Raw genomic sequence first — 23935 nt, 5'->3', positions numbered from 1 at the left:
TCTAGAATATTGATCGAGACCAGGTTTAGTCGACTGTTTCAGTGTGGTACCACATTACCACGTGATCCAAACCAGAAAAAACACAGGATCTGTTCAACAGGTATGTGAAGAATGCGAAAGTGTGAGCCTGATGAGGGCAAATCCAAGGTCTAACCTAGACCTGACATGTGTTATCCTCTAAAATATTGATCGAAACCAGGTTTAATGGTCTGTTTCAGTGTGGTACCACATTACTGCGTGATCCAAACCAAAAAAAGCCCAGAATCTGGCCATCAAGTGTGAGAAACATGCGAAAGTATGAGCCTGATGAGAGCAAATTCCAGACCTAACCTAGACCTAACATGAGTTATCCTTTGAAATATTGACCCAGACTAGGTTTAATTGACTGTTTCAGTGTGGTACCACATTCCTACGTGATCCAAACCAGAAAAAGCCCAGAATCTGGCCATCAAGTATGAGAAATATGCGAAAGTGTGAGCCTGATGAGTGCAAATCCCAGACCTAACCTCGACCTAACATGAGTTATCCTTTGAAATGTTGACCCAGACTAGGTTTAATTGACTGTTTCAGTGTTGTACCACATTACCACGTGATCCAAACCAGAAAAAACACAGGATCTGTTCAACAGGTATGTGAAGAATGCGAAAGTGTGAACCTGATGAGGGCAAATCCAAGGCCTAACCAAGACCTATCATGCGTTATCCTCTAAAATGTTGATCGAAACCAGGTTTAATGGACTGTTTCAGTGTGGTACCACATTTCTACGTGATCCAAACCAGAAAAAGCCCGGGATCTTGCCAACAAGTATGCGGAAAATGCGAAAGTATGAGCCCGATTTGGGCAAATCCCAGTGCTAATCCAGGCCTAACATGCGTTTTCCCCTAAAATATTGATCGAGACCAGGTGTAGTCGACTGTTTCAGTGTGGTACCACATTCCTACGTGATCCAAACCAGAAAAAGCCCAGAATCTGGCCATCAAGTATGAGAAATATGCGAAAGTATGAGTCTGATGAGGGAAAATCCCAGACCTAATCCAGACCTAACATGCGTTATCCTCTAAAATGTCGATCGAAACAAGTTTTAATCGACTGTTTCAGTGTGGTACCACACTACTATGTGATCCATATCAGAAAAAACCCAGGATCTGTCAACAAGTATGTGAGGAATGCGAAAGTATGAGACTGATGAGGGCAAATCCCATACATAATCCAGACCTAACATGCATTATCCACTAAAATATTGATCGTGACCAGGCTTAGTCGACTGTTTCGGTGTGGTACCACATTACTACGTGATTCAATCCAGAAATAGCCCAGAATCTGGCCATCAAGTAAGAGATATATGCGTAAGTATGAGCCTGAGGTGGGCAAATCCTAGACCCAACTCAGACTTAACATGTGTTATCCTCTAAAATATTGATCGAAACCAGGTTTAATGGACTGTTTCAGTGTGGTACCACATTCCTACGTGATCCAAACCGGAAAAAGCTCAGAATCTGGCCATCAAGTATGAGAAACATGCGAAAGTATGAGCCTGATGAGAACAAATCCCAGACCTAACCTAGACCTTACATGAGTTATCCTTTGTAATGTTGACCCAGGCTAGGTTTAATTGACTGTTTCAGTGTGGTACCACATTACCACGTGATCCAAACCAGAAAAAACCCAGGATCTGTTCAACAGGTATGTGAAGAATGCGAAAGTGTGAGCCTGATGAGGGCAAATCCCGGACCTAACATATACCTAACATGCGTTATCCTCTAAAATATTGATCGAAACCAGGTTTAATGGTCTGTTTCCGCGTGGTACCGCATTACTACGTGATCCAAACCAGTGAAAGCCCAGGATCTGGCCAACAAGAATGAGAAATATGCGAAAGTATGAGCATGATGAGAGCAAATCCCAGACCTCACCTAGACCTAACATGCGTTATCCTCTAAAATATTGACCGAGACCGGGTTTAGTCGACTGTTTCAGTGTGGTACCACATTCCTACGTGATCCAAATCAGAAAAAGCCCAGAATCTGGCCATCAAGTATAAGAAACATGCGAAAGTATGAGCCTGATGAGAGCAAATCCCAGACCTAACCTAGACCTAACATGAGTTATCCTTTGAAATGTTGACCCAGACTAGGTTTAATTGACTGTTTCAGTGTGGTACCACATTACCACGTGATCCAAACCAGAAAAAACACAGGATCTGTTCAACAGGTATGTGAAGAATGCGAAAGTGTGAGCCTGATGAGGGCAAATCCAAGGCCTAACCAAGACCTATCATGCGTTATCCTCTAAAATGTTGATCGAAACCAGGTTTAATGGACTGTTTTAGTGTGGTACCACATCTCTACGTGATCCAAACCAGAAAAAGGCCGGGATCTTGCCAACAAGTATGCGGAAAATGCGAAAGTATGAGCCCGATTTGGGCAAATCCCAGAGCTAATCCAGGCCTAACATGCGTTTTCCCCTAAAATATTGATCGAGACCAGGTGTAGTCGACTGTTTCAGTGTGGTACCACATTGCTACGTGATCCAAACCAGAAAAAACCCGGGTTCTGTTCAACAAGTATGTGAAGAATGCGAAAGTATGACCCTGATGAGTGCAAATCCAAGGTCTAACCTAGACCTGACGTGTGTTATCCTCTAAAATATTGATCGAAACCAGGTTTAATGGACTGTTTCAGTGTGGTACCACATTTCTACGTGATCCAAACCAAAAAAAGACCAGAATCTGGCCAACAAGTATGAGAAATATGCGAAAGTATGAGCCTGATGGGGCAAATCCAAGGCCTAACCTAGACCTAACATGCGTTATCATCCAAAATATTCATCGAAACCAGGTTTAATTGACTGTTTCAGTGTGGTACCACATTTCTACGTGATCCAAACCAGAAAGAACCCCTCGATCAGGTCAACATGTATGTTAAAACTCCGAAAATATGACCCTGATAAAGTCAAATCCCAGACCTAACACAGACCTAACATGCATTATCCTCTAAAATTTTGATCGAAACCAGGTTTAATGGACTGTTTCAGTGTGGTACCACATTACTACGTGATCCACACCAAAAAAAGACCAAAATCTGGCAAACAAATATGAGAAATATGCGAAAGTATGACCCTGATGAGGGAAAATCCCAGACCTAACCTAGACTTAACATGTGTTATCCTCTAAAATATTGATCGAAACCAGGTTTAATGGACTGTTTCAGTACGATACCACATTACCACGTGATCCAAACGAGAAAAAGCCCGGGAGCTGGCCAACAAGTATGAGAAATATGCGAAAGTATGAGCCTGATGAGTGCAAATCCCAGACCTAACCTAGATCTAACATGCATTATCCTCAAAAATATTGATCGTGACCAGGTTTAGTCGACTGTTTCAGTGTGGTACCACATTCCTACGTGATCCAAACCAGAAAAAGCCCAGAATCTGGCCATCAAGTATGAGAAACATGCGAAAGTATGAGCCTGATGAGAGCAAATCCCAGACCTAACCTAGACCTAACATGAGTTATCCTTTGAAATGTTGACCCAGACTAGGTTTAATTGACTGTTTCAGTGTGGTACCACATTACCACGTGATCCAAACCAGAAAAAACACAGGATCTGTTCAACAGGTATGTGAAGAATGCGAAAGTGTGAGCCTGATGAGGGCAAATCCAAGGCCTAACCAAGACCTATCATGCGTTATCCTCTAATATGACGATCGAAACCAGGTTTAATGGACTGTTTCAGTGTGGTACCACATTTCAACGTGATCCACACCAGAAAAAACCCGGGTTCTGTTCAACAAGTATGTGAAGAATGCGAAAGTATGAGCCTGATGAGTGCAAATCCCAGACCTAACCTAGACCTAACATGCATTATCCTCAAAAATATTGATCGTGACCAGGTTTAGTCGACTGTTTCAGTGTGGTACAACATTCCTACGTGATCCAAACCAAAAAAAGCCCAGAATCTGGCCATCAAGTGTGATAAATATGCGAAAGTATGAGCCTGATGAGGGCAAATCCCAGAGCTAATCCAGACCTAACTTGCGTTATGCTCTAAAATATTGATCGAGACCATGTTTAGTCGACAGTTTCAGTGTGGTACCACATTACTACGTGGTCCATACCAGAAAAAGCGCAGGATCTGGCCATCAAGTATGAGAAATATGCGAAAGAATGAGCCTGATGAGTGCAAATCCCAGACCTAACCTAGACCTAACATGCATTATCCTCAAAAATATTGATCGTGACCAGGTTTAGTCGACTGTTTCAGTGTGGTACCACATTCCTACGTGATCCAAACCAGAAAAAGCCCAGAATCTGGCCATCAAGTATGAGAAATATGCGAAAGTATGAGCCTGATGAGTGCAAATCCCAGACCTAACCTAGACCTAACATGCATTATCCTCAAAAATATTGATCGTGACCAGGTTTAGTCGACTGTGTCAGTGTGGTACCACATTCCTACGTGATCCAAACCAGAAAAAGCCCAGAATGTGGCCATCAAGTATGAGAAATATGCGAAAGTATGAGCCTGATGAGGGAAAATCCCAGACCTAATCCAGACCTAACATGCGTTATCCTCTAAAATGTCGATCGAAACAAGTTTTAATCGACTGTTTCAGTGTGGTACCACACTACTATGTGATCCATACCAGAAAAAACCCAGGATCTGTTCAACAAGTATGTGAGGAATGCGAAAGTATGAGACTGATGAGGGCAAATCCCATACATAATCCAGACCTAACATGCATTATCCACTAAAATATTGATCGTGACCAGGCTTAGTCGACTGTTTCGGTGTGGTACCACATTACTACGTGATTCAATCCAGAAAAAGCCCAGAATCTGGCCATCAAGTAAGAGATATATGCGTAAGTATGAGCCTGAGGAGGGCAAATCATAGACCCAACTCAGACTTAACATGTGTTATCCTCTAAAATATTGATCGAAACCAGGTTTAATGGACTGTTTCAGTGTGGTACCACATTCCTACGTGATCCAAACCAGAAAAAGCCCAGAATCTGGCCATCAAGTATGAGAAACATGCGAAAGTATGAGCCTGATGAGAGCAAATCCCAGACCTAACCTAGACCTAACATGAGTTATCCTTTGAAATGTTGACCCAGACTAGGTTTAATTGACTGTTTCAGTGTGGTACCACATTACCACGTGATCCAAACCAGAGAAAACCCAGGATCTGTTCAACAGGTATGTGAAGAATGCGAAAGTGTGAGCCTGATGAGGGCAAATCCCGGACCTAACATATACCTAACGTGCGTTATCCTCTAAAATATTGTTCGAAACCAGGTTTAATGGTCTGTATCCGCGTGGTACCGCATTACTACGTGATCCAAACCAGTGAAAGCCCAGGATCTGGCCAACAAGAATGAGAAATATGCGAAAGTATTAGCATGATGAGAGCAAATCCCAGACCTAACCTAGACCTAACATGCGTTATCCTCTAAAATATTGACCGAGACCAGGTTTAGTCGACTGTTTCAGTGTGGTACCACATGACTGCGTGATCCAAACCAGAAAATGGCTAGGATCTGGCCATCAAGTATTAGAAATATGCGAAAGTATGAGCCTGATGAGAGCAAATCCCAGACCTAACCTAGACCTAACATGAGTTATCCTTTGAAATGTTGACCCAGACTAGGTTTAATTGACTGTTTCAGTGTGGTACCACATTACCACGTGATCCAAACCAGAAAAAACACAGGATCTGTTCAACAGGTATGTGAAGAATGCGAAAGTGTGAGCCTGATGAGGGCAAATCCAAGGCCTAACCAAGACCTATCATGCGTTATCCTCTAAAATGTTGATCGAAACCAGGTTTAATGGACTGTTTCAGTGTGGTACCACATTTCTACGTGATCCAAACCAGAAAAAGCCCGGGATCTTGCCAACAAGTATGCGGAAAATGCGAAAGTATGAGCCTGATGGGGCAAATCCAAGGCCTAACATAGACCCAACATGCGTTACCCTCTAAAATATGGATCGAAACCAGGTTTAATTGACTGTTTCAGTGTGGTACCACATTACTGTGTGATCCAAACCAGAAAAAGCAAAGGATCTGGCTAACAAGTAAGAGAAATATGCGAAAGTATGAGCCTGATGAGAGCAAATCCCGGACCTAACATAGACCCAACATGCGTTACCCTCTAAAATATTGATCGAAACCAGGTTTAATGGACTGTTTCAGTATGATACCACATAACTATGTGATCCAAACCAGTGAAAGCCCAGGATCTGGCCAACATGCATGAGAAATATGCGAAAATATGACCCTGATGAATTCAAATCCCAGACCTAACACAGACCTAACATGCATTATCCTCTAATATTTTGATCGAAACCAGGTTTAATGGACTGTTTCAGTGTGGTACCACATTACTACGTGATCCAAACCAAAAAAAGACCAGAATCTGGCCAACAAGTATGAGAAATGTGCGAAAGTATGACCCTGATGAGGGAAAATCCCAGACCTAATCCAGACCTAACATGCGTTATCCTCTAAAATATCGATCGAAACAAGTTTTAATCGACTGCTTCAGTGTGGTACCACACTACAATGTGATCCATACCAGAAAAAACCCAGGAGCTGTTCAAGAAGTATGTGAAGAATGCGAAAGTATGAGACTGATGAGGTCAAATCCCATACCTAATCCAGACCTAACATGCGTTTTCCCCTAAAATATTGATCGAGACCAGGTTTAGTCGACTGTTTCAGTGTGGTACCACAGTGCTAAGTGATCCAAACCAGAAAAAGCCCAGGATCTGGCCATCAAGTATGAGAAATATGCGACAGTATGAGCCTGATGAGTGCATATCCCATACCTAACCTAGACCTAATATGCATTATCCTCTAAAATATTGATCGTGACCAGGCTCAGTCGACTGTTTCAGTGTGGTACCACATTCCTACGTGATCCAAACCAGAAAAAACCCGGGTTCTGTTAAACAAGTATGTGATGAATGCGAAAGTATGACCCAGATGAGTGCAAATCCAAGGCCTAACCTAGACCTAAAATGTGTTATCCTCTAAAATATTGATCGAAACCAGGTTTAATGGTCTGTTTCAGTGTGGTACCACATTACTGCGTGATCCAATCCAAAAAAAGCAAAGGATCTGGCTAACAAGTAAGAGAAATATGCGAAAGTATGAGCCTGATGAGAGCAAATCCCAGACCTAACCTAGGCCTAACATGCGTTATCCTCTAAAATATCGATCGAAACCAGATTTAATGGACTGTTTCAGTATGATACCACAAAACTACGTGATCCAAACCAGTGAAAGCCCAGGATCTGGCCAACATGCATGAGAAATATGCGAAAATATGACCCTGATGAATTCAAATCCCAGACCTAACACAGACCTAACATGCATTATCCTCTAAAATATTGATCGAAACCAGGTTTAATGGACTGTTTCAGTGTGGTACCACATTACTACGTGATCCAAACCAAAAAAAGACCAGAATCTGGGCAACAAGTATGAGAAATATGCGAAAGTATGACCCTGATGAGGGAACATCCCAGACCTAATCCAGACCTAACATGCGTTATCCTCTAAAATATCGATCGAAACAAGTTTTAATCGACTGTTTCAGTGTGGTACCACACTACTATGTGATCCATACGTGAAAAAACCCAGGAGCTGTTCAAGAAGTATGTGAAGAATGCGAAAGTATGAGACTGATGAAGTCAAATCCCATACCTAATCCAGACCTAACATGCGTTATCCACTAAAATATTGATCGTGACCAGGCTCAGTCGACTGTTTCAGTGTGGTACCAAATTACTACGTGATCCAATCCAAAAAAAGCCCAGAATCTGGCCATCAAGTAAGAGATATATGCGAAAGTATGAGCCTGATGAGGGCAAATCCTAGACCCAACTCAGACTTAACATGTGTTATCCTCTAAAATATTGATCGAAACCAGGTTTAATGGACTGTTTCAGTATGATACCACATAACTACGTGATCCAAACCAGAAAATGGCCAGGATCTGGCCATCAAGTATGAGAAATATGCGAAAGTATGAGCCTGATGAGAGCAAATCCCAGACCTAACCTAGAGCTAACATGAGTTATCCTTTGAAATGTTGACCCAGACTAGGTTTAATTGACTGTTTCAGTGTGGTACCATATTACCACGTGATCCAAACCAGAAAAAACCCAGGATCTGTTCAACAGGTATGTGAAGAATGCGAAAGTGTGAGCCTGATGAGGGCTAATCCCGGACGTAACATAGACCTAACATGCGTTATCCTCTAAAATATTGATCGAAACAAGGTTTAATGGTCTGTTTCAACGTGGTACCGCATTACTACGTGATCGAAACCAAAAAAGGTCCAGAATCTGGCCATCAAGTATGAGAAATATGCGAAAGTATGGGCCTGATGAGTGCAAATCCCAGGCCTAACCTAGACCTAACATGCGTTATCCTCTAAAATGTCGATCGAAACCTGGTTTAATCGACTGTTTCAGCGTGGTACCACATTACTACGTGATCCAATCCAGAAAGAGCCCAGAATCTGGCCATCAAGTAAGAGATATATGCGAAAGTATGAGCCTGATGGGGGCAAATCCTACATCCAACTCAGACTTAACATGTGTTATCCTCTAAAATATTGATCGAAACCAGGTTTAATGGACTGTTTCAGTGTGATACCACATTACTGCATGATCCAATCCAAAAAAAGCAAAGGATCTGGCTAACAAGTAAGAGAAATATGCGAAAGTATGAGCATGATGGGAGCAAAGCCCAGACCTATCCTAGTCCTAACATGCGTTATCCTCTTAAATATTGATCGTGACCAGGTTTAGACGACTGTTTCAGTGTGGTACCACAATACTACGTGATCCAAACCAGAAAAAGCGCAGGATCTAGCCAGCAAGTACGAGAAATATGCAAAAGTATGAGCCTGATGAGAGCAAATCCCAGACCTAATCCAGACCTAACATGCGTTATCCTCTAAAATATTGATCGAGCCCAGGTTTAGTCGACTGTTTCAGTGTGGTACCATATTACTACGTGGTCCATACCAGAAAAAGCCCAGGATCTGGCCATCAAGTATGAGAAATATGCGAAAGTATGAGCCTGATCAGTGCAAATCCCAGACCTAACCTAGACCTAACATGGGTTATCCTTTGGAATGTTGACCCAGACTAGGTTTAATTGACAGTTTCAGGGTGGAACCACATTACCACGTGATCCAAACCAGAAAAAACCCAGGATCTGTTCAACAGGTATGTGAAGAATGCGAAAGTGTGAGCCTGATGGGGGCAAATCCCGGACCTAACATAGACCTAACATGCGTTATCCTCTAAAATACTGATCGAAACCAGGTTTAATGGCCTGTTTCAGCGTGGTACCGCATTACTACGTGATCCAAACCAGTGAAAGCCCAGGATCTGGCCAACAAGAATGAGAAATATGCGAAAGTATGAGCATGATGAGAGCAAATCCCAGACCTAACCTAGACCTAACATGCGTTATCCTCTAAAATATTGACCCAGACCAGGTTTAGTCGACTGTTTCAGTGTGGTACCACATTACTACGTGTTCCAAAGCAGAAAGAGGCCAGGATCTGGCCATCAAGTATGAGAAATATGCGAAAGTATGAGCCTGATGAGGGAAAATCCCAGACCTAATCCAGACCTAACATGCGTTATCCTCTAAAATATCGATCGAAACAAGTTTTAATCGACTGTTTCAGTGTGGTACCACACTACTATGTGATCCATACCAGAAAAAACGCCGGATCTGTTCAAGAAGTATGTGAAGAATGCGAAAGTATGAGACTGATGAGGGCAAATCCCATACCCAATCCAGACCTAACATGCATTATCCACTAAAATATCGATCGTGACCAGGTTTAGTCGACTGTTTCAGTGTGGTACCTCATTACTACGTGATCCAAACCAAAAAAAGCCCAGAATCTGGCAATCAAGTATGAGAAATATGCAAAAGTATGAGCCTGAAGAGGGCAAATCCCAGACCTAATCCAGACCTAACATGCGTTATCCTCTAAAATATTGATCGAGCCCAGGTTTAGTCGACTGTTTCAGTGTGGTACCATATTACTACGTGGTCCATACCGGAAAAAGCCCAGGATCTGGCCATCAAGTATGAGAAATATGCGAAAGTATGAGCCTGATCAGTGCAAATCCCAGACCTAACCTAGACCTAACATGGGTTATCCTTTGAAATGTTGACCCAGACTAGGATTAATTGACAGTTTCAGGGTGGAACCACATTACCACGTGATCCAAACCAGAAAAAACCCAGGATCTGTTCACCAGGTATGTGAAGAATGCGAAAGTGTGAGCCTGATGGGGGCAAATCCCGGACCTAACATAGACCTAACATGCGTTATCCTCTAAAATATTGACCGAGACCAGGTTTATTCGACTGTTTCAGTGTGGTACCACATTACTACGTGATCCAAACCAGAAAAAGGCCAGGATCTGGCCATCAAGTATGAGAAATATGCGAAAGTATGAGCCTGACGAGGGCAAATCCCGGACCTAACATAGACCTAACATGCGTTATCCTCTACAATATTGATCGAAACAAGGTTTAATCGTCTGTTTCAGCGCGGTACCGCATTACTACGTGATCGAAACCAAAAAAGGCCCAGAATCTGGCCATCAAGTATGAGAAATATGCGAAAGTATGACCCTGATGAGTGCAAATCCAAGGTCTAACCTAGACCTAACATGTGTTATCTTCTAAAATATTAATCGAAACCAGGTTTAATGGCCCGTTTCAGTGTGGTACCACATTACTGCGCGATCCAAACCAAAAAAAGCGCAGGATTTGGCTAACAAGTACGGGAAATATGCAAAAGTATGAGCCTGATGAGAGCATATCCCAGACCTAACCTAGACCTAACATGGGTTATCCTCTTAAATATCGACCGAGACCAGGTTTAGTCGACTGTTTCAGTGTGGTACCACATTACTACGTGATCCAAACCAGAAAAAGGCCAGGATCTGGCCATCAAGTATGAGAAATATGCGAAAGTATGAGCCTGATGAGGGCAAATCCCGGACCTAACATAGGCCTAACATGCGTTATCCTCTACAATATTGATCGAAACAAGGTTTAATCGTCTGTTTCAGCGCGGTACCGCATTACTACGTGATCGAAACCAAAAAAGGCCCAGAATCTGACCATCAAGTATGAGAAATATGCGAAAGTATGAGCCTGATGAGTGCATATCCCATACCTAACCTAGACCTAACATGCATTATCCTCTAAAATATTGATCGTGACCAGGCTCAGTCGACTGTTTTTGTGTGGTACCACATTACTACGAGATCCAAACCAGAAAAAGCCCAGAATCTGGCATCAAGTATGAGAAATATGCGAAAGTATGAGCCTGATGAGTGCAAATCCCAGAACTAACCTAGACGTAACATGTATTATCCTCTAAAATATTGATAGAAACCATGCTTAATTGTCTGTTTCAGTGTGGTACCAATTTTCCACGTGATCCAAACCTGAAAAGACCCAGGATCTGTTCACCAGGTATGTGAAGAATGCGAACGTGTGAGCCTGATGAGGGCAAATCCAAGGCCTAACCAAGACCTAACATGCGTTATCCTCAAAAATATTGATCGAAACCAGGTTTAATGGACTGTTTCAGTGTGGTACCACATTCCTACGTGATCCAAACCAGAAAAAACCCGGGTTCTGTTCAACAAGTATGTGATGAATGCGAAAGTATGACCCAGATGAGTGCAAATCCAAGGCCTAACCTAGACCTAAAATGTGTTATCCTCTAAAATATTGATCGAAACCAGGTTTAATGGTCTGTTTCAGTGTGGTACCACATTACTGCGTGATCCAATCCAAAAAAAGCAAAGGATCTGGCTAACAAGTAAGAGAAATATGCGAAAGTATGAGCCTGGTGAGAGCAAATCCCGGACCTAACATAGACCCAAAATGCGTTACCCTCTAAAATATGGATCGAAACCAGGTTTAATTGACTGTTTCAGTGTGGTACCACATTACTGTGTGAACCAAACCAGAAAAAGCAAAGGATCTGGCTAACAAGTAAGAGAAATATGCGAAAGTATGAGCCTGATGAGAGCAAATCCCGGACCTAATATAGACCCAACATGCGTTACCCTCTAAAATATTGATCGAAACCAGGTTTAATGGACTGTTTCAGTATGATACCACAAAACTACGTGATCCAAACCAGTGAAAGCCCAGGATCTGGCCAACATGCATGAGAAATATGCGAAAATATGACCCTGATGAATTCAAATCCCAGACCTAACACAGACCTAACATGCATTAACCTCTAAAATTTTGATCGAAACCAGGTTTAATGGACTGTTTCAGTGTGGTACCACATTACTACGTGATCCAAACCAAAAAAAGACCAGAATCTGGGCAACAAGTATGAGAAATATGCGAAAGTATGACCCTGATGAGGGAAAATCCCAGACCTAATCCAGACCTAACATGCGTTATCCTCTAAAATATCGATCGAAACAAGTTTTAATCGACTGTTTCAGTGTGGTACCACACTACTATGTGATCCATACCAGAAAAAACCCAGGAGCTGTTCAAGAAGTATGTGAAGAATGCGAAAGTATGAGACTGATGAGGTCAATTCCCATACCTAATCCAGACCTAACATGCGTTATCCACTAAAATATTGATCGTGACCAGGCTCAGTCGACTGTTTCAGTGTGGTACCAAATTACTACGTGATCCAATCCAAAAAAAGCCCAGAATCTGGCCATCAAGTAAGAGATATATGCGAAAGTATGAGCCTGATGAGGGCAAATCCTAGACCCAACTCAGACTTAACATGTGTTATCCTCTAAAATATTGATCGAAACCAGGTTTAATGGACTGTTTCAGTAGGATACCACATAACTACGTGATCCAAACCAGTGAAAGCCCAGGATCTGGCCAACAAGCATGAGAAATATGCAAAAGTATGAGCCTGATGAGAGCAAATCCCAGACCTAACCTAGACCTAACATGCGTTATCCTCTAAAATATTGACCGAGACCAGGTTTAGTCGACTGTTTCAGTGTGGTACCACATTACTACGTGATCCAAACCAGAAAATGGCCAGGATCTGGCCATCAAGTATGAGAAATATGCGAAAGTATGAGCCTGATGAGAGCAAATCCCAGACCTAACCTAGAGCTAACATGAGTTATCCTTTGAAATGTTGACCCAGACTAGGTTTAATTGACTGTTTCAGTGTGGTACCATATTACCACGTGATCCAAACCAGAAAAAACCCAGGATCTGTTCAACAGGTATGTGAAGAATGCGAAAGTGTGAGCCTGATGAGGGCTACTCCCGGACCTAACATAGACCTAACATGCGTTATCCTCTAAAATATTGATCGAAACAAGGTTTAATGGTCTGTTTCAGCGTGGTACCGCATTACTACGTGATCGAAACCAAAAAAGGCCCAGAATCTGGCCATCAAGTATGAGAAATATGCGAAAGTATGGGCCTGATGAGTGCAAATCCCAGGCCTAACCTAGACCTAACATGCGTTATCCTCTAAAATGTCGATCGAAACCTGGTTTAATCGACTGTTTCAGCGTGGTACCACATTACTACGTGATCCAATCCAGAAAGAGCCCAGAATCTGGCCATCAAGTAAGAGATATATGCGAAAGTATGAGCCTGATGGGGGCAAATCCTACATCCAACTCAGACTTAACATGTGTTATCCTCTAAAATATTGATCGAAACCAGGTTTAATGGACTGTTTCAGTGTGATACCACATAACTGCATGATCCAATCCAAAAAAAGCAAAGATCTGGCTAACAAGTAAGAGAAATATGCGAAAGTATGAGCATGATGGGAGCAAAGCCCAGACCTAACCTAGACCTAACATGCGTTATCCTCTTAAATATTGATCGTGACCAGGTTTAGACGACTGTTTCAGTGTGGTACCACAATACTACGTGATCCAAACCAGAAAAAGCGCAGGATCTAGCCAGCAAGTACGAGAAATATGCAAAAGTATGAGCCTGATGAGAGCAAATCCCAGACCTAACCAAGACCTAACATGCGTTATCCTCTAAAATATTCACCCAGACCAGGTTTAGTCGACTGTTTCAGTGTGGTACCACATTACTACGTGTTCCAATGCAGAAAGAGGCCAGGATCTGGCCATCAAGTATGAGAAATATGCGAAAGTATGAGCCTGATGAGGGAAAATCCCAGACCTAATCCAGACCTAACATGCGTTATCCTCTAAAATATCGATCGAAACAAGTTTTAATCGACTGTTTCAGTGTGGTACCACACTACTATGTGATCCATACCAGAAAAAACCCAGGTTCTGTTCAAGAAGTATGTGAAGAATCCGAAAGTATGAGACTGATGAGGGCAAATCCCATACCCAATCCAGACCTAACATGCATTATCCACTAAAATATCGATCGTGACCAGGCTTAGTCGACTGTTTCGGTGTGGTACCACATTACTACGTGATTCAATCCAGAAAAAGTCCAGGATCTGGCCAACAAGTATGCGGAAAATGCGAAAGTATGAGCCTGATGAGGGCAAATCCCAGACCTAATCCAGACCTAACATGCGTTATCCTCTGAGATATTGATCGAGACCAGGTTTAGTCGACTGTTTCAGTGTGGTATCTCATTACTACGTGATCCAAACCAAAAAAAGCCCAGAATCTGGCAATCAAGTATGAGAAATATGCAAAAGCATGAGCCTGATGCGGGCAAATCCCAGACCTAATCCAGACCTAACATGCGTTATCCTCTAAAATATTGATCAAGCCCAGGTTTAGTCGACTGTTTCAGTGTGGTACCATATTACTACGTGGTCCATACCAGAAAAAGCCCAGGATCTGGCCATCAAGTATGAGAAATATGCGAAAGTATGAGCCTGATCAGTGCAAATCCCAGACCTAACCTAGACCTAACATGGGTTATCCTTTGGAATGTTGACCCAGACTAGGTTTAATTGACAGTTTCAGGGTGGAACCACATTACCACGTGATCCAAACCAGAAAAAACCCAGGATCTGTTCAACAGGTATGTGAAGAATGCGAAAGTGTGAGCCTGATGGGGGCAAATCCCGGACCTAACATAGACCTAACATGCGTTATCCTCTAAAATACTGATCGAAACCAGGTTTAATGGCCTGTTTCAGCGTGGTACCGCATTACTACGTGATCCAAACCAGTGAAAGCCCAGGATCTGGCCAACAAGAATGAGAAATATGCAAAAGTATGAGCATGATGAGAGCAAATCCCAGACCTAACCTAGACCTAACATGCGTTATCCTCTAAAATATTGACCCAGACCAGGTTTAGTCGACTGTTTCAGTGTGGTACCACATTACTACGTGTTCCAAAGCAGAAAGAGGCCAGGATCTGGCCATCAAGTATGAGAAATATGCGAAAGTATGAGCCTGATGAGGGAAAATCCCAGACCTAATCCAGACCTAACATGCGTTATCCTCTAAAATATCGATCGAAACAAGTTTTAATCGACTGTTTCAGTGTGGTACCACACTACTATGTGATCCATACCAGAAAAAACGCAGGATCTGTTCAAGAAGTATGTGAAGAATGCGAAAGTATGAGACTGATGAGGGCAAATCCCATACCCAATCCAGACCTAACATGCATTATCCACTAAAATATCGATCGTGACCAGGCTTAGTCGACTGTTTCGGTGTGGTACCACATTACTACGTGATTCAATCCAGAAAAAGTCCAGGATCTGGCCAACAAGTATGCGGAAAATGCGAAAGTATGAGCCTGATGAGGGCTAATCCCAGACCTAATCCAGACCTAACATGCGTTATCCTCTAAGATATTGATCGAGACCAGGTTTAGTCGACTGTTTCAGTGTGGTACCTCATTACTACGTGATCCAAACCAAAAAAAGCCCAGAATCTGGCAATCAAGTATGAGAAATATGCAAAAGTATGAGCCTGAAGAGGGCAAATCCCAGACCTAATCCAGACCTAACATGCGTTATCCTCTAAAATATTGATCGAGCCCAGGTTTAGTCGACTGTTTCAGTGTGGTACCATATTACTACGTGGTCCATACCAGAAAAAGCCCAGGATCTGGCCATCAAGTATGAGAAATATGCGAAAGTATGAGCCTGATCAGTGCAAATCCCAGACCTAACCTAGACCTAACATGGGTTATCCTTTGAAATGTTGACCCAGACTAGGTTTAATTGACAGTTTCAGGGTGGAACCACATTACCACGTGATCCAAACCAGAAAAAACCCAGGATCTGTTCACCAGGTATATGAAGAATGCGAAAGTGTGAGCCTGATGGGGGCAAATCCCGGACCTAACATAGACCTAACATGCGTTATCCTCTAAAATATTGACCGAGACCAGGTTTATTCGACTGTTTCAATGTGGTACCACATTACTACGTGATCCAAACCAGAAAAAGGCCAGGATCTGGCCATCAAGTATGAGAAATATGCGAAAGTATGAGCCTGACGAGGGCAAATCCCGGACCTAACATAGACCTAACATGCGTTATCCTCTACAATATTGATCGAAACAAGGTTTAATCGTCAGCACGGTACCGCATTACTACGTGATCGAAACCAAAAAAGGCCCAGAATCTGGCCATCAAGTATGAGAAATATGCGAAAGTATGAGCCTGATGGGGGCAAATCCCGGACCTAACATAGACCTAACATGCGTTATCCTCTAAAATATTGACCGAGACCAGGTTTATTCGACTGTTTCAGCGTGGTACCACATTGCTACGTGATCCAATCCAGAAAGAGCCCAGAATCTGGCCATCAAGTAAGAGATATATGCGAAAGTATGAGCCTGATGGGGGCAAATCCTACATCCAACTCAGACTTAACATGTGTTATCCTCTAAAATATTGATCGAAACCAGGTTTAATGGACTGTTTCAGTGTGGTACCACATTACCACTTGATCCAAACCAGAAAAAGCCCAGGATCTGTTCACCAGGTAAGTGAAGAATGCGAACGTGTGAGCCTGATGAGGGCAAATCCAAGGCCGAACCAAGACCTAACATGCGTTATCCTCTAAAATATTGATCGAAACCAGGTTTAATGGAGTGTTTCAGTGTGGTACCACATTACCACTTGATCCAAACCAGAAAAAGCCCAGGATCTGGCCATCAAGTATGAGAAATATGCGATTGTATGAGCCTGATGAGAGCAAATCCCAGACCTAACCTAGACCTAACCTGCGTTATCCTCTAAAATATTGATCGTGACCAGGTTTAGTCGACTGTTTCAGTGTGGTACCACATTACTATGTGATCCAAACCAGAAAAAACCCAGGATCTGGCCAACAAGTATGAGAAATATGCGAAAGGATGAGCCTGATGAGAGCAAATCCCAGACCTAACATAGACCTGACATGCGTTATCCTCTAAAATATTGATCGAAACCAGGTTTAATCGACTGTTTCAGTGTGGTACCACATTACTATGTGATCGAAACCAGAAAAAACCCAGGATCTGTTCCACAAGTATTTGAAGAATGCGGAAGTATGAGTCTGATGTGGGCAAATGCCAGGCCTGGCCTAGACATAACAAGAGTTATCTTCTAAATTATTGATCAAAACCAGGTTTACTGGACTGTTCCAGTGTGGTACCACATTGCTACGTGATCCAAAGCAGTGAAAGCCCAGAATCTGGCCAACAAGTATGAGAAATATGCGAAATCACGAGCCTGATGATGGGCAAATCCTAGACCTAACCGAGACCATAACATGCGTTATCCTCAAAAATATTGATCGGAACCAGGTTTAATGGACTGTTTCAGTGTGGTACCGCATTACTACGTGATCTAAACCATAAAAGGCCAAGAATCCGGCCATCAAGTATGAGATATATGCGAAAGTATGAGCCTGATGAGTGCAAATCCCAGACCTAACCCAGACCTAACATGCGTTATCCTCTAAAATATTGATCGAGACCAGGTTTAATCGACTGTTTCAGTGTGGTTCCACATTACTACGTGATCCAAGCCAAAAAAAGCCCGGAATCTGGCCAACAAGTATGAGAAATATGCGAAAGTATGAGCCTGATGAGAGCAAATCCCAGACCTAACATAGACCTGACATGCGTTATCCTCTAAAATATTGATCGAAACCAGGTTTAATCGACTGTTTCAGTGTGGTACCACATTACTATGTGATCCAAACCAGAAAAAACCCAGGATCTGGCCAACAAGGATGTGAAGAATGCGAAAGTATGAGACTGAAGAGGGCAAATCCCAGACCTAACCCAGACCTAACATGCGTTATCCTCTAAAATATTGATCGAGACCAGGTTTAATCGACTGTTTCAGTGTGGTCCCATATTACTACGTGATCCAAGCCAAAAAAAGCCCAGAATCTGGCCAACAAGTATGAGAAATATGCGAAAGTATGAGCCTGATGAGTGCAAATCCCAGACCTAACCTAGACCTAACATGCGTTATCCTCTAAAACTTTGATCGAAACCAGGTTTAATGGACTGTTTCAGTGTGGTACCGCATTACTACGTGATCGAAACCAGAAAAAGACCAGAATCTGGCCATCAAGTATCAGAAATATGCGAAGGTATGAGCCTGATGGGAGCAAATCCCAGCCCTAACCTAGACCTAACATGCGTTATCGTCTAAAATATTGATCGTGACCAGGTTTAGTCGACTGTTTCAGTGTGGTACCACATTACTATGTGATCCAAACCAGAAAAAACCCAGGATCTGGCCATCAAGTATGAGAAATATGCGAAAGTATGTGCCTGATGAGTGCAAATCCCAGACCTAACCTAGACCTAACATGCGTTATCCTCTAAAATATTGACCGAGACCAGGATTAGTCGACTGTTTCAGTGTGGTACCACATTACTACCTGATCCAAGCCAAAAAAAGCCCAGGATCTGCCCAACAAGTATGAGAAATATGCGAAATCATGAGCCTGATGAGGGGCAAATCCTAGACCTAGCCGAGACCATAACATGCGTTATCCTCAATAATATTGATCGAAACCAGGTTTAATCAACTGTTTCAGTGTGGTACCACATTACTATGTGATCCAAACCAGAAAAAACCCAGGATCTGGCCAACAAGGATGTGAAGAATGCGAAAGTATGAGACTGAAGAGGGCAAATCCCAGACCTAACCCAGACCTAACATGCGTTATCCTCTGAAATATTGATCGGGACCAGGTTTAATCGACTGTTTCAGTGTGGTCCCACATTACTACGTGATCCAAGCCAAAAAAAGCCCAGAATCTGGCCAACAAGTATGAGAAATATGCGAAAGTACGAGCCTGATGAGTGCAAATCCCAGACCTAACCTAGACCTAACATGCGTTATCCTCTAAAATATTGGCCGAGACCAGGATTAGTCGACTGTTTCAGTGTGGTACCACATTACTACGTGATAGAAACCAGAAAAAGCCCAGGATCTGGCCAACAAGTATGAGAAATATGCGAAAGTATGAGCCTGATGAGTGCAAATCCCAGCCCTAACCTAGACCTAACATGCGTTATCGTCTAAAATATTGATCGTGACCAGGTTTAGTCGACTGTTTCAGTGTGGTCCCACATTACTACGTGATCCAAGCCAAAAAAAGCCCAGAATCTGGCCAACAAGTATGAGAAATATGCGAAAGTATGAGCCGGATGAGAGCAAATCCCAGACCTAACATAGACCTGACATGCGTTATCCTCTAAAATATTGACCGAGACCAGGTTTAATGGACAGTTTCAGTGTGGTACCACATTACTACGTGATCCAAGCCAAAAAAAGCCCAGGATCTGGCCAACAAAAATGAGATATTTGCGAAAGTATGAGCCTGATGAGTGCAAATCCCAGACCTAACCCAGACCTAACATGCGTTATCCTCTAAAATATTGATCGAGACCAGGTTTAATCGACTGTTTCAGTGTGGTACCACATTACTATGTGATCCAAACCAGAAAAAGCCCAGGATCTGGCCATCAAGTATGAGAAATATGCGAATGTATGAGCCTGATGAGAGCAAATCCCAGACCTAACCCAGACCTAACATGCGTTATCCTCAAAAATATTGATCGGAACCAGGTTTAATGGACTGTTTCAGTGTGGTACCGCATTACTACGTGATGTAAACCATAAAAGGCCAAGAATCCGGCCATCAAGTATGAGATATATGCGAAAGTATGAGCCTGATGAGTGCAAATCCCAGATCTAACCTAGACCTACCATGCGTTATCCTCTAAAATATTGACCGAGACCAGGATTAGTCGACTGTTTCAGTGTGGTACCACATTACTACGTGATCCAAACCAGAAAAAGCCCAGGATCTGGCCATCAAGTATGAGAAATATGCGAATGTTTGAGCCTGATGGGAGCAAATCCCAGAACTAACATAGACCTAACATGCGTTATCCTCTAAAATATTGATCGAAACCAGGTTTAATGGACTGTTTCAGTGTGGTAGCGCATTACTACGTGATCTAAACCATAAAAGGCCAAGAATCCGGCCATCAAGTATGAGATATATGCGAAAGTATGAGCCTGATGAGTGCAAATCCCAGACCTAACCTAGACCTAACATGCGTTATCCTCTAAAATATTGACCGAGACCAGGATTAGTCGACTGTTTCAGTGTGGTACCACATTACTACGTGATCCAAACCAGAAAAAGCCCAGGATCTGGCCATCAAGTATCAGAAATATGCGAAAGTATGAGCCTTATGGGAGCAAATCCCAGCCCTAACCTAGACCTAACATGCGTTATCGTCTAAAATATTGATCGTGACCAGGTTTAGTCGACTGTTTCAGTGTGGTACCACATTACTATGTGATCCAAACCAGAAAAAACCCACGATCTGGCCAACAAGGATGTGAAGAATGCGAAAGTATGAGACTGAAGAGGGCAAATCCCAGACCTAACCCAGACCTAACATGCGTTATCCTCTAAAATATTGACCGAGACCAGGTTTAATCGATTGTTTCAGTGTGGTCCCACATTACTACGTGAGCCAAACCACTAAAAGCCCAGGATCTGGCCAACAAGTATCAGAAATATGCGAAAGTATGAGCCTGATGAGTGCAAATCCCAAACCTAACCTAGACCTAACGTGCGTTATCCTCTAAAATATTGACCGAGACCAGGATTAGTCGACTGTTTCAGTGTGGTCCCACATTACTACGTGAACCAAACCAGTAAAAGCCCAGGATCTGGCCAACAAGTATGAGAGATATGCGAAAGTATGAGCCTGATGAGAGCAAATCCCAGACCTAACATAGACCTGACATGCGTTATCCTCTAAAATATTGATCGAGACCAGCTTTAATCGACTGTTTCAGTGTGGTCCCACATTACTACGTGATCCAAACCAGAAAAAGCCCAGGATCTGGCCATCAAGTATGAGAAATATGCGAAAGTATGTGCCTGATGAGTGCAAATCCCAGACCTAACCTAGACCTAACATGCGTTATCCTCTAAAATATTGACCGAGACCAGGATTAGTCGACTGTTTCAGTGTGGTACCACATTACTACCTGAACCAAGCCAAAAAAAGCCCAGGATCTGGCCAACAAGTATGAGAAATATGCGAAATCATGAGCCTGATGAGGGGCAAATCCTAGACCTGACCGAGATCATAACATGCGTTATCCTCAAAAAATTGATCGGAACCAGGTTTAATGGACTGTTTCAGTGTGGTACCGCATTACTACGTGATCTAAACCATAAAAGGCCAAGAATCTGGCCATCAAGTATCAGAAATATGCGAAAGTATGAGCCTGATGAGTGCAAATCCCAGACCTAACCTAGACCAAACATGCGTTATCCTCTAAAATATTGATCGAAACCAGGTTTAATGGACAGTTTCAGTGTGGTACACACATTACTACGTGATCCAAGCCAAAAAAAGCCCAGAATCTGGCCAACAAGTATCAGAAATATGCGAAAGTATGAGCCAGATGAATGCAAATCGCAGACCTAACCTAGACCTAACATGCGTTATCCTCTAAAATATTCACCGAGGCCAGCATTAGTCGACAGTTTCAGTGTGGTACCACATTACTACGTGATCCAAACCAGAAAAAGCCCAGGATCTGGCCAACAAGGATGTGAAGAATGCGAAAGTATGAGACTGAAGAGGGCAAATCCCAGACCTAACCCAGACCTAACATGCGTTATCCTCTAAAATATTGATCGAGGCCAGGTTTAATCGACTGTTTCAGTGTGATCCCACATTACTACGTGATCCAAGCCAAAAAAAGCCCAGAATCTGGCCAACAAGTATGAGAAATATGCGAAAGTATGAGCCTGATGAGTGCAAATCCCAGACCTAACCTAGACCTAACATGGGTTATCCTCTAAAATATTGGCCGAGACCAGGGTTAGTCGACTGTTTCAGTGTGGTACCACATTACTACGTGATCCAAACCAGAAAACGCCCAGGATCTGGCCATCAAGTATGAGAAATATGCGAAAGTATGAGCCTGATGAGTGCAAATCCCAGACCTAATCTAGACCTAACATGCGTTATCCTCTAAAATATTGACCGAGACCAGGTTTAATCGACCGTTTCAGTGTGGTACCACATTACTACGTGATCCAAGCCAAAAAAAGCCCAGAATCTGGCCAACAAGTATGAGAAATATGCGAATGTATGAGCCTGATGAGACCAAATCCCAGCCCTAACCTAGACCTAACATGCGTTATCCTTTAAAATATTGATCGTGACCAGGTTTTGTCGACTGTTTCAGTGTGGTACCACATTACTATGTGATCCAAACCAGAAAAAACCCAGGATCTGGCCAACAAGGATGTGATGAATGCGAAAGTATGAGACTGAAGAGGGCAAATCCCAGACCTAACCCAGACCTAACATGCGTTATCCTCTAAAATGTTGATCGAGGCCAGGTTTAATCGACTGTTTCAGTGTGATCCCACATTACTACGTGATCCAAGCCAAAAAAAGCCCAGAATCTGGCCAACAAGTATGAGAAATATGCGAAAGTATGAGCCTGATGAGTGCAAATCCCAGACCTAACCTAGACCTAACATGCGTTATCCTCTAAAATATTGGCCGAGACCAGGATTAGTCGACTGTTTCAGTGTGGTACCACATTACTACGTGATCCAAACCAGAAAAAGCCCAGGATCTGGCCATCAAGTATGCGAAATATGCGAATGTATGAGCCTGATGAGAGCAAATCCCAGACCTAACCTAGACCTAACGTGAGTTATCCTTTGAAATGTTGACCCAGACTAGGTTTAATGGACTGTTTCAGTGTGGTACCACATTACCACGTGATCCAAACCAGAAAAAACCCTGGATCTGTTCAACAGGTATGTGAAGAATGCGAAAGTGTGAGCCTGATGAGGGCAAATCCCGGACCTAACATAGACCTAACATGCGTTAGCCTCTAAAATATTGGTCGAAACCAGGTTTAATGGTCTCTTTCACGGTGGTACCGCATTACTACGTGATCGAAACCAGAAAAGGCCCAGAATCTGGCCATCAAGTATCAGAAATATGCGAAAGTATGAGCCTGATGAGTGCAAATCCCAGACCTAATCTAGACCTAACATGCGTTATCCTCTAAAATATTGACCGAGACCAGGTTTATTCGACTGTTTCAGTGTGGTCCCACATTACTCCGTGATCCAAACCAGAAAAAGCCCAGAATCTGGCCATCAAGTATGAGAAATATGCGAAAGTATGAGCCTGATGAGTGCAAATCCCAGACCTAACCTAGACCTAACATGCGTTATCCTCTAAAATATTGATCGAAACCAGGTTTAATGGTCTGTTTCAGTGTGGTACCACATTACTGCGTGATCCAAACTAAAAAAAGCCCAGAATCTGGCCATCAAGTATGAGAAACATGCGAAAGTATGAGCCTGATGAGAGCAAATCCCAGACCTAACCTAGACCTAACATGAGTTAACCTTT

Source organism: Colletes latitarsis, chromosome 4 (genome assembly GCF_051014445.1).
Source record: "Colletes latitarsis isolate SP2378_abdomen chromosome 4, iyColLati1, whole genome shotgun sequence".
In the NCBI taxonomy this organism is placed as follows: Eukaryota; Metazoa; Arthropoda; class Insecta; order Hymenoptera; family Colletidae; genus Colletes; species Colletes latitarsis.
The sequence above is the reverse complement of the archived record's forward strand: the minus strand, read 5'-3'. Positions refer to the sequence as shown.